This window comes from Papio anubis, chromosome 8 (genome assembly GCF_008728515.1).
Source record: "Papio anubis isolate 15944 chromosome 8, Panubis1.0, whole genome shotgun sequence".
Lineage (NCBI taxonomy): Eukaryota > Metazoa > Chordata > Mammalia > Primates > Cercopithecidae > Papio > Papio anubis.
The window spans coordinates 133,571,217-133,584,092 of NC_044983.1; positions in this window are offsets into that span (position 1 = coordinate 133,571,217).

Sequence of the window (12,876 nt, forward strand, 5' to 3'; positions counted from 1 at the left end):
CCTCCATCCTCTACCCAGAAGCTAGAGGGTCTATTAATATGAAAATCATATCATACAATTCTCTGGTTACAAACTCCCACTGGCTTCCTATCACCCTTTAAATAAAATTGAAGTTCTCCTAAGAAGATATGCAAATGGCCAACAAGTACATGAAAAGAGGCTCAACATCATTAGTCATGAGGGGAATGCAAATTAAAACCACAATGAGATATCCCGATTAAAAAATGGGCCGAGACCTTAACAAACCCCTCAACACAAAAAGACACACAGATGGCAAATAAGCATATGAAAAGATGTTCCACATCACACGTCACCAGGAAAATGCAAATGAAAACAACAATGAGACCCCACTACACGTCTATTAGAAGGGCCAAAATCCAGGAGACTAACAATATCAAATGCTGGCAAACATGTGGAGTAATAGAAACTCATTCACTGCTGGTGGGAATGCGAAAGGGTACAGCCACTTTGGAAGACATTTTGACAGTTTTGTACAAAACGAAACATACTCTTACCATAAGATCCAGTAATTGTGCTCCTCAGTATCTACCCAAAGCAGTTGAAAACATGTCTGTACAAAAACCTGCAAACAGATGTTTACAGCAGCTTATTCATAACTACCAAAACTCAGAAGAAACTCAAATATCCTTCAGTGGGAGAATGAATAATAAACCACTGTGTATCCTGACAATGGAGTATTATTCAACACTAAGAATAAATAAGCTATCAAGCCATGTCGAGGCATGGAGGCACCTTACATGCATATTACTGAGTGAAAAAAACGCCAATCTGAAAATGCTACATACCATATGATTTCAACTGTATGATGTTATAGAAGATGGAACGACCTAGACAGTAAGAAGAGTGGTGGCCAAGGATTTAAGGAATAGGAAACAGTGAACGGGCAGAGGTCAGAGGATTTTCAGGGCAGTGAAAGTACTCAGTAAGGTATTACAATGGTTAATATATTTCAACACTTCTGCTCAGATCCATATAATGTTAGTGTTCAACAACACTAGTGCATCCCAGTGTGAACTGTGGACTTTGGGTGATAATGATGTGTCAATGTAGGTCTATTTGTTATATATATACCCCCTCTGAGATATCTTAATAGAACGGTCATACATGTGTGGAGTCAGGGGGTAAATGGGAAATCTCTGTATCTTCCATTCTATTTTGATGTGAACCTAAAACTGCTCTAAAAAATAAAGTCTATTCACATATAACACACACACAATGAGATATCACTTCATAGCCACTAGGATGGCCATAATTTAAATGGAAAATAACAAGTGCTGACAAGAATGTAAAATCAGAGCCCTTGTACATTGTTGGTGGGAATATGGAATGATGCAACAGTCAATATGGAAATCAGTTTGATAGTACCTCAATGAATTAAACCTAGAATTACCACAGTTAAACCTACCACATGCCAGCAATTCCACCCCGGGCATGTATACACAAGAGAAGTGAAACCATTGTTCAAACAAAAACTTTTACACAAATAAATGTTCGTAGCAGCATTATTCACAATAGACAAGTGACAGAAACGAAGGAAATGGCCATCAACTGATAAATGGATAAATCAAAATGTGGTATATTCGTGCAGTGGAATATTATTCAGCCATCAAAAGTGTGAAGTTATAATACCTGCTGCAACACAGATGAGCCTTGCGAAATTATGCTAAGTGAAAGATGCCAAACACGAAAGGACAAACACTGTATGATTTCATTCATAATAGATACCCCAAACAAAACAAATCCATACAGGGAGCAGACAGGGGCTGGGGGAAAAGGGGGGAATGAGGAGTGACTGCTCATGAAAATAAGATATCCTTCTGAGATGATGAAATATTTTGAGACTACATAGTGGTGATAGTTGGACAATAGTGTGGATATGCTGAAAGCTACTGAATCGTTCACTTTAAAATGGATCCAACTGTGTTTGTGTTATGTGTGTTTTACCACCACAAAAGGAACCGAAATCAAGTCCTCCTCTCCTACCCTCTTCTGGAACTTCCCTTCCTGAACAAGTCAGCCCTAAAGTAGTTAGAGGGTCTAGGAAGTAGCAGGCAGAATAAGGATGCCCTATCGTACTTATCTGCTTTGCACATGTATATGTGCTTATGTATTTATGTTTAATGCATGCAAACACCCACTAGAAAGAAGCTTGTTTATCTTGTTCACCATTTGGGATTGCCAGACTTAGCATGACCAATAATGGAATATTTGGGGACACATTTGTACTCAAAAATCTTAAATATTTCTGTTTGTCTAAACTTCACATTTAACCGGGTGTCTGATATCGTCCGGCTATGTCCCCACCCAAATGTAGTTCCCATAACTCCTATGTGTTGTGGGAGGGACCCAGTGGGAGATAATTGAATCATGGGGGCAGTTTCCTCCATACTGTTCTCATGGTAGTGAATAAGTCCCAGGAGATCTGACGGTTTTATAAGGAGAAACCCCTTTTGCTTGGTTCTCATTCTCTCTTGTCTGCCGTCATGTAAGATGTGCCTTTTGCCTTCTGCCACGATTATGAGGCCTCCCCACCCACGTGGAACTGTGAGTCCATCACACCTCTTTTTCTTTATAAATTACCTAGTCTCAGGTATGTCTTTATAAGCAGCATGAAAAGGGACTAATACAGTGTCCCATGCTTTATCTTGTTGTCCTGTCACCATTGTATCTCCAGTGCAGAGTAGGTACAAGATAAATATTTATGGAAATTGAATGAATAAATAATTCCTCATTCAACACTGTTGTGTTCACTAATGAGGAATTCAGCCATTCACTAAATGAGTGCATGTCCATCAATCACTGATATTCTAGTGTACAGAGAGCAAAAGCAGAAGGCAGAGGAAGGTGGGGATGCGGTCATCTCTAGACGGGCCTTTTCCATTTTGTCTCCTTCCACAGCACTCTATGGCAGTGTTTAAAGCAGAGCTGAGCTCTGGGGATAGCAAATTTGCAATTTAGAAGCTCTACCCTTCAGAAATGTGCGCTTTGGAGAAGATAGGAAACCACTGTTTACAGTACCATGATGCAACAGGTGCTACCCAGGGAAAGCAAAATTTCCAGGTACAAAGAGGATGAATCATTCAGGAAGTTACTTCCCAAGATGAAGAATGGGAGTATCCGGGGCAGCAGCAGATCACTCCCAAACCCAAGAGTCACCCTGCTCACAAGTGCAGGGGCCACCCTCCCCGACTCCTTCCCTTCCTAACTCCTTCCCTCTCTGCACCCCTGGAATCCCTGTCTTCTCATTAAGGCTGAGCTCCTTGTTTCTGGTCCCAGATCAGAGAGACTGGTGAAATGCAGGGTGGCAGGCCCCTCTGCTGCTCACTTACTTACACTGTCTTGTTGCCAGTGGGAAGCATTATTCCCATTTTACAGATGAGGACCCAGGGCTACAGAGCCCCCAGGACTGGCCTCTCCCCTGTCTGCCTCCAGCACCATCTCCCCTCAGTCCCAGCTCCCTCCTTCCACTCCATTCACCTCCCAGCTTCTCCAGCCACTTCTCTCATCCGCCACACTCACACAGATCTTCCTGGTTTCCAGAACAGTCAAGCCATTTCATAATGTGCACCTCCCTAGCACTGCAGGGTTTTTGTGGCCTTGACCTAAGCTCTTCAATCCGCAAGTGCCTACTTCTCCCTCCAGATGAATTCTCAAGCCAGCTACCCTCTGAAGGCAGCAGGCTAGCTGGTGGGCCATCTACTCCTGCACCATCTAAGTTTGGGTCTAATCTTCTCTAAGTCATTCTTGTACTGTAATGATCACATAGACTAATATTTACTAAGCATTCCCTCCATATCAGGCCCTGTTCTAAGGTTTGTATATAATTAATTTAACCTTCCTAACAACTCCATACAGTAGGTATTATTATCATCATCCCCATTTTACAGACATGTTATGAGGCATAGACAGGTTAGGCAACTTGCCTGAAGGTCACACAGTTAAATCAGTAACAAAGCAGAATTGGAACCAAGGCAGCCTGGCAGTGATCTCTGGCTGCTTATCACCAGGCCATCTGGTCTCCAGGTAAGTAAACACTGCCTAGAAGAGGATGGGTCTCTCTCACCTCTTTGACCTGCCCTAGCACCTAGCTCATGAGGCGGCACAGGGCAGGGTAAGTCATAAGACTCAATATTAGTTTATTAATTGCATGGAGCCAAATAACATATGGAAACACCTGGCATGTTGAATGTCACACATTCAGATAAGGTCTGGAATGTAACCATCTCATTTGACTAAACATTTCCCTTTCCCATCTTTGAAACTGCCTTTGCAAACTGCTCTTGCATCTTCTGGCCCCAGGCCCAGGAGCCCCTCCCACCCAAATCTAGCTTCTACTCCCAACTTGCATGTATCTCTAGGCTTGCTTCAGGGAACTCTCCAGGTCGGAAGACTAAGTAGCACTTTGCTTCCTGTGAAGATAATAGCTAATTGGAGTAATTCACATTAAAGTGTGAAGGAAGCCAGCAGTTGCAAGGGAAAAGTGAGGGGAATACATTTTGAAGCAGGAGCCGAGTAAATCCTGTATTTGTTGCAGGTCCCCAAGACCCACAAAAGTCCCTTCTAGAGCTTGGATCACTGTGAATACTGCAGTCAACCTGTCCATCTCTCCCTACCGCCTCACCTTCTCCTTTAAGTCACAGAGTCTAGCTACTCTGTCGGGATTTTTCTAAGTCAAAATGAAAAAAGAACAATGTTTTAGAATTAGACCTGAGTTTAAATCTTCTCCACCCTTGAGCTTTGTGACCTTAGACAAGTAGCTTAGTGTCTTCTGAGCATCTAGGTACTCTTTCATTCTTTTTTCAACTGCACCAGGGGCATGGAATTACATTAGTCCAGCAGGGTCCTAGCAGGAACTGGGGACCAATACTCAGGGGCTTCTCTTCCTCCTGCCAGCCTCTCTATCCCTCTACTTCCACTCCAGCCTATGGGGAGGAATTAGAAACTACCTCCCAGGCTGTGTTCTGAGAATACTCCTTAACAGGTGTTGTATTAGTCCGTTTTCACGCTGTTGATAAAGACATACAAGAGACTAGGCAATTTACAATTAAAGAGGTTTAATTGGACTTAAAGTTCTGTGTGGCTGGGGAAGCCTCACAATCATGGTGGAAGGCGAGGAGGAGCAAGTCACATCTTACATGGATGGTGGCAGGCAAAGAGAGCTTGTGCAGAAAAACTCTGCCTTCTAAAGCCATCAGATCTCATGAGACTTACTATCACCAGAACAGCACGGGAAAGACCTGTCCCCGTGATTCAATTACCTCCCAATGGGTCCCTCCCACAACACGTGGGAATTATGGGTGTACAATTCAAGATGAGATTTGGTTAGGGACATAGAGCCAAACTATATCAGGTATTTCTTACCAACAGAGTCACTTAGTCAAAAAAATTCTGGAATCACCAGATTTAAAAGGGTAATCTTTGCTCCTACAGGACTTCTCAGAAACATTAACATGCTGGCATTTATGTCAGTCTCCAAGGTGGGAGTGCACTCTAGGACACTGTTTTAGTAAAAAACAAAACAAAACAAAACAAAACAAAAAAACCAAAAAACAGATTTTTAACTGTATTCCATGTGCCATAAATGGTGCTAGGTCCTCTCTGTGCAGAGTGAACTTACTTCCTGCAGCTTAGCTTACAGGCTGGAGGAGGAGTGCAGACGTATTAACAGAAAAGCCCTTTTTGCCTGAAACAGTTATTGAGATGTCAATACTAATGCTGAATGGAAATATAACTGCAGTAGTCCCAGGCTGGAGCCTTCAGGCAGTTTACTTTCCTGCCCTCACTGAGCCCAAGCTTAGCACCCCCACTGTCCTCTGCTTCTTCACATGATCTCTGCATGTGTCTCTCCTAGACGCTGATGTCCTGGGCAGTGTGTGCCACATAACGCCTGTGGAAGGGATGGATGGATAGACCAACAGTAAGACAGAACAAACATTCTGATCAAGGATTTATAACACCCATATCTGGAACCCAGGCCTTCCACAAGCACTCCATATGCCTAAGAGCCAGCCACAACCCCAGGCCTTGGTTTCTTCTTTTATAAAGTGGGGAGTTGGGGCAATTGGGAACCAAGCAGCTGGCATGCCTGAGCCAACAGGACACTTTGGTTCATGTGATGGGCTGGGGAATCTGCGCCTTGACTAAGAGGACAGCATGCCTGAGTCCCAAGGACTGTGGTCCTTCAGCAAAGTCGGGGGTGCCTGATCTATTTCTCAGAAGAAGACAGATCGCTAATTTCCTAGGGGACATGCCCTCCTATCAATGTTGAGAATGAATTCAGAAATTTTTCAAAACCTCTGGAGTCCACACAAAATCCATCTGCAGGGTGTGTTTGTCCCATGGGCCACCAGCTCCTGAGCCAGTATTTATTCAAGTTTCCATGTGCCAGGCACTGGGTCACGTGCTGTACTACATCATCTCCTTCCATCCCCCATTAATTCTGAGAGCAGTCACTCTTCTCCCCATTTGACTGATGAGAGCACAGACGTTCAGGGAGGCTAAGTCAGTTAGCCAGGAATAGAGAATAGAGTTAGAGCTGAGATTTACACCCAGGATGGTGAGATTAATTAATTATTCAGGCCTTGCCAATATACTCTACTGCCTGCTCTTGTGCAAACTCGAAGAGCACTTTAGACCAGTTATTCTATCTGTGGTGGTCTCATTTCACTGAGGAAGGTGACCTTGGTGATCTGACTTCTGTGAATGTCATAGATGTGTGGAGTCCCTCCCAGGTTCTGAATCCTCTGCATGAGTTCTCCCAACCCCACAGCAGGCCTGTGTGAGTTTGTGTTCCTACATTACTGAAGACACAGGTTCAGACTGACCATGATGTCCTGTGACCCACTGCTACTGGTGGAAGGAGACAGATTCCAGCCTAGGTCTAGGCAACTGAGCTGTCCATGCAAACAGCAGCACTCGAGTTAATTGCCAGCTGGGTACGTGTAAGGAAGCAGCAACTTCAGGAAACAGGATGATAGATTCAGGGGCCAAAGGGAGGGGAACACACAGTCATTTGAGGCAAATCATTTAATGGGCACGATTAGGTCACTTGTGTCCCTTCTCTTGACTGCCATGTTTCTCCTTGTTTCCATCCTTTTCCACTGCACCCTTTTTAACCCAGCCCCTGCTGGCCAGTGGGTCGCTGCCAATGCAGTGAGTTAATGCCTCTGCATTTCTCCATGCCTGTGAGAGAAACCAGCCCTGAATCCCAAGTGCTACTTATCTAATAAGACTGCAGTTACATTAATTATATTTAAATGTCTCCACTTATATAATAAATTTGCCTGCACAACCCTGTCATTATCTCTCCTCTGTAGCCCCTCCACAGTCTCTGGGTCCTCTGAGGAATTCCCAGCAGAACTGCCAGCCCCAAAATAGAAGGAGCCTGGCTGGGAGACGCCGCACCTGCTTGGTTACCGAGGTCTTCTCCTAGTTTGCATTGCAGATGTTCCCCACTCTGAGCCAGAGAGCTACAGAACCACAGGAGCTCTGGGGAAAAGGGAAAAGCTAAGACACCTGAGTCGGTATCCACTGTCGGCTACTTACCACCTGGGTGACCTTGGCGCTATCTCCTAACCTCTCTGAGCTACAGCCCTATTAGATTACAGATTTGCATCTGGGCAAAGATGGGATGAATTGAGTCTTTCTAGGTCCCCGGTGGGTCTCCTTGGGCACAAGTGTCCCATGCAAAATATTTATCAACCACATATTATGTGCCAAATAATATGCTTGGCCCTGGACATGCAAAGGTGAAAGAGGATTGCCGATCTCTATACTTTGCGGGGGCAGAAAGCAGAAAGACTCTAGACTCCTAAAGACCTTAGTTTTGACAACATCTCCACTACTTAACAAAGGTTGGACATTAGGCATATTGTTTAACTTCATGGTCTCTGTTTTAATTATCTGCAAAGTGAGAATAATAGCTACCTTCTTTATATGTCTGTGGTGATTAAAATAATCTGCAAAATCCCTTGCACAGTTTTTGTGTTATAGCACATGTTCCACAAATGGAAGAATTATTCAGCTGATATCTTACAAATAGGACTCTGGGTATCAGGGTTGTAACCTTCATCACCAGGCTTCCCTGGGGTGAACTTATGTCAAGTATTTTCCTGTTTATGTGCCTCAGTTTACCCATCTGTGCAACGAAAGCACATCTTTGCATCCTGGAAAGAGCTTGAGCTTTGGGGTGAGACCAGGACCAGAAGACCAGCGCTTCCCCTTACTGACTCTGTGGGCTTGGGGTACAGAATCTCTGAGGGCCCCACTAGCTGCAGTCTTCCCCACTGAAATGTAAGCCCTGTGCACACCCTTGACCGTGTCTGCATGGAGCAAAGCAGTGGCCAGTGTGGCAGGCTGCATAGGCATACAGAGTGCATAAAAGAAGGAAAAGGGATGCAGTGAGAACACTGACAGCCACTTCCCAGCTTTGCTGTAAAGCCCATATAAAATTCCATCAATACCTTCTTGATGACGTTCAGGCTCCATCTGATCCGCTGAATTCCAATGACTTGGGGCAAGAGTGGTGTGAAAAGGGGACAAGGCAGAGCAGGCTTACTCTGTCCTTCCTCCCAGCATCTGTGAGTGAATGCCTGATAAATACTCATCTATGGATGTGTTCAGTTATTGATCAAAACTTTACAGCAACTATGTGTATAACAACAATGATTAAACGTAAGGACATTGAAGCCCCTGGCAGGAAAGACATCTGGCCAACAGCACATGGAGAAGTGCCTAATAATTGGGATGCAGATCTTCCCTGAAGTCTTTTAACCTGTCCACTTTACCTCACTCAGGAAAACCTCATTCAGGGCTGCAGGGCCACTGACTCCACTAGCCCTGTCTCCCCACACACAGAGCAGCCTGTGGCTTTGCAAATAAGGAAGCCCATCTGGTTACCTTCCCCCAGACCTATCCCCAGATAGCACCTGCTTCTGCCTCGAAGGACACACATGCCTCTAATTGTATCCATAAGACGAATGTGGCTCATTCCATCACAGAACTAGAGAGTCCAAGGAAGCAAACTGAAATGTATAAAATCAGGGTTCCTTGACTAATTTGTCTAATACCACAGCTAGCATGATGGGAGCCAGGTGTGCATCCCTCAGGCTGTAAAGCAGTTAACCACCTAACCAGGTAGTGAGTCCCAGTCCTGAGCTGCCCAAGAACCGAATGAGCTGCTTTAGTAGATTCAGATATCACAAGCATCTGTGAGCCTACAGAAGGCTGGGTCCTGTGACAGATGAAATGTTTCACAGAAATCTGGAGCCAGATTCCAGGTTGCAAAACCACTCACAACAGAGATGAACCTTGAAAACATCATGCTAAGTGAAAGAAGTCAGCACAGAAGGTTCTATGTTGCATGACTTTATGTGTATGAAATGTCCAGGATGGGTAAGCCCAGGTCAATGGAGACTGACTGCTTAAGAGGTATGAGGTTTCCTTTTAGAGTGATAAAAATGTTTTAAAAGTACATAGAGGTGACGGTTATACAACATTGTGAATGTGTTAAATGCCAATACATTGTACACTTTAAATAGTTAACTTCCTATTATGTACATTTCTTCTCAGTTAAATTTCATCTCCAATATCATATGTACTTGTAGTATGTTATGCACATATCCCACAGCTCAGTGAAAATAATTGCTGTTGACTCTAAAAATAATTAGCTATCGATATTATTAATTAGCTATATCATCTTATAACTTAGCTGTGACATCAAGGCTACCTGCCACTCCCTGGACTCCACATGCTGGCACAGATTCCACAGATTAAGCCTCTTTCTCCCATGGACAGAACTTCAGGAGTTTGAAGTCAGAGTTTCTGTCCCTAGAACATTTTCCTTTGGTGATGGCTCATGTTTGGGTCCTCCAGCCTTGGAGAACAAGGTGTCACCATCTCTTCCTTGCCTAGGGCAGCCCTGGTGTGCCTGGAAGGAAGGATTCATGTCCCTCTAGGAGTGGCCTGACCAGCCAGGTGGAGATTCCCTCTCTAGACACCACATCTGTTCTCACAGTGTCAGAAATTGTACCCCAGCTTCCAGCACCTTTGCACACCCTCAGCCAGGGCAGCAGGAGCTCTCCTGGACCTTCTGAATGTAAACTCCCTCTGGTCCCAGACAATATAGACACAGAGGGAGGCCATGGTCCTGCATCTTGGCTCTTCTGCTCAAAGGCTATGTGACCTTGGGGAAGTTGCTTCACGCCTTCTGTAAAATGGAAATGGCACCACCACCCAGCACCCATCAGAGCCCAGAAGAGTTATGGCACCATGCGTGGGACTCCCCAGCAAGGTGCCTGAGCCCCAGAGGGGCTCGTTCAGTCTGTGCAGGTAAAAAGACCAAGAGAAAAGAGGAGGCAGTGACTGGATTTTCAAGGGTATAAGAGTGTACCTGTAGCCAAAAGGATGCTGCTAAAAATAGCAGATATTCTATGGATGATTTCATATTAAAGCTGCTCAATTTACAAGTCAAAACCTTATTACCTTCCTTTCCCACCCCTGCAGGCCTCAGGGAACCAGGCACAGATGCACACAGTGCACAGAAGAGTAAGCCCTGGGCTTTAATCAAAATCAGTCACATTCATAGACCCCAGAGAGAAGGGTTTGGCTCATCAACCTGTAGACCCAACCCCTGGGTGTCGAATGACAGTTTGATTTGGAAAGAATGCAGACATTAGAAGCTGCATGGGGGAGGAAGTGGCACAGGGAGCAGAGAATGGAAAGGTTGAAGTGCATTCCTCCAAAGTGGGAGGCATTGACTAATTTTAAGGCAATGTCAAGGCAATGGTTTTAAGCCTATGATGAAAAGATGTTGAAATAGTCATTGAGATGTCAGTGGTCAGACCTTAACAAGAAGGTAGTGAGATACTTGGTCTTCATATATATTTACTCCTCACCCTTACCTGCCCATGCCCAGCCTCTGTTTCTCCTAACACAGAATCTAGAAAATTATTTGACAAACTCTTGCTCAAAGGTTGACCAGGAGACGAATATAACCCTGTAATCAGGACTTGAATCCACGCCATTAGGATTCTAGAACAGAGCTCATTCTACCACAATATCTTGCTTATGCAAAATTAGCCTGTCTTCTCATTAATCAAACAATAACAGGAGTAAGAATAATAATACATATTTTTAAGACACCTGATTTAGGGCTCTCATAGCATTGCATCATTCTAATTAATCCATATGCCTTTTTTTTCCCTGGGACAGTCTCGGTTAATATCTAGTGTCCTAGCTGAATTAATAATAGCATCCGCATTAATTCTCAGAAGTGTCTGGCTTTGAACAATATATTATATGGTCATGATATCCACAGCAACCCTATAAGATGTGACTTATTGTTGCTTACCATTTACAAATGAGGCGATCAGGGCTGAGACAGATTATTCCAGCTATTCAGCAGAACAGCATTCAAATCTAGTCAATCTAGAATAGAGAGTGAGCTCTAATCTCGCCACAACCATTTCCTACCAAAATAAGTGGTTTTTAGATAGTGTCCCTTAAACCCCAGGGCAGAAGAGAGGCATTTTTTAGGATTCACTGAAGGAACACAGGAAAACCACATAGGTGGGTCTTGGGGTTTTACCACCCCTTAGTATCAACAGACAAAGCCTTCTTTAGATTTTATAGATGGGGGGGGGAGCGGGGACACATTCTCTGCAAGAGTTCCCTTGGGAAAAAAAGCTAATATTTAGAAAAATGAACACAATGATTTTATTTCCATATCACCAGTTCCTAGAACAATGCTGAGCCCACTGGGTCTCCAGTTAATATTGAATAAGAGAATGAACAGCAGTCCCTACCTAATAACTCCCCAGGCTGATGGACACTTTGAAAATGACTGACACAAGCTTTCTGGTGAAGAATCACATTCACGTCAGAATTCACAATCAAAATATTCATGTCAGACCCACCCAACCCCAGCATCAGAGGACATAATATGGAAATACAAGAAAAAGCCATCATTGCAGAAGGCATCCTTGAGCTTACCTGGCCTTGTAGGAAGAGCATACCCTTGGCAAGGTCAGAAGGAGGAGCCATGAATATATATCAGCATCCTCTGAAACTGTCTCGCTAACCAGTCCCCAGGCCCCCTGTAGAGTGTTTGGCACTGTATGAAGATTCAGTAAATTTCAGATGGGGGAATGGATGTTGGGGTGAATGAGATCCCTGAATCTCTCTGGAGCTCGGGCTTTAAGTGTGCTGGAAGCCCCCACAGCAAGGCTTGGCTGGGACTCTGCCTGAAATCTGCCAAGGGAGCCTGGCTAATGCTGAAGCCAGAGTCGCTCCTCAGATATTCCAGCTTGGAGTGGGGCAGGAGAAATTGAGTGTCCCAGGCCAGCAGATGCAAGGCAAATGATTCAGTCACTTACTGCAGCCCCTGTCCAGAATGCCCTGCTACCAAAGAGCCCTTCTGGAATAAGTGGAGAGCAGGATGCAGTGCCGTGGATCAACCAAGGGACCAGAGACTGGGTGACAGACTTGAAGTCTGGTCATTCCCATAGTCTAAGATCTCAGGATCTCTCCCAGTTTATCCCAGTCTCACCCTCCACCCACCACCATTAGAAGGATGTGGGAGGAAGGGAAGATGAGAGGAGGAGGACTGAAGAGATGAGTCAGTGAAAAGTAGGTCAGACTCCTACTCTCCTAGCAGAATCCCAAGTGTGGAAGGAGCTGCCTGATGCAAGCTGAGGAATCCCCTGTATTCCCTTAGCACATTGTTGCTCAGCCTTTGTTTAAACCCATCCAAGACAGGGAATGTGCTACCTTCCAAGGCTGCCAGGGCCGTTTCCTCCTTGAGCTACCCACTGCCTCACTCTACACATAGGGAAATGTCCCCTCCCTCTAATTTTA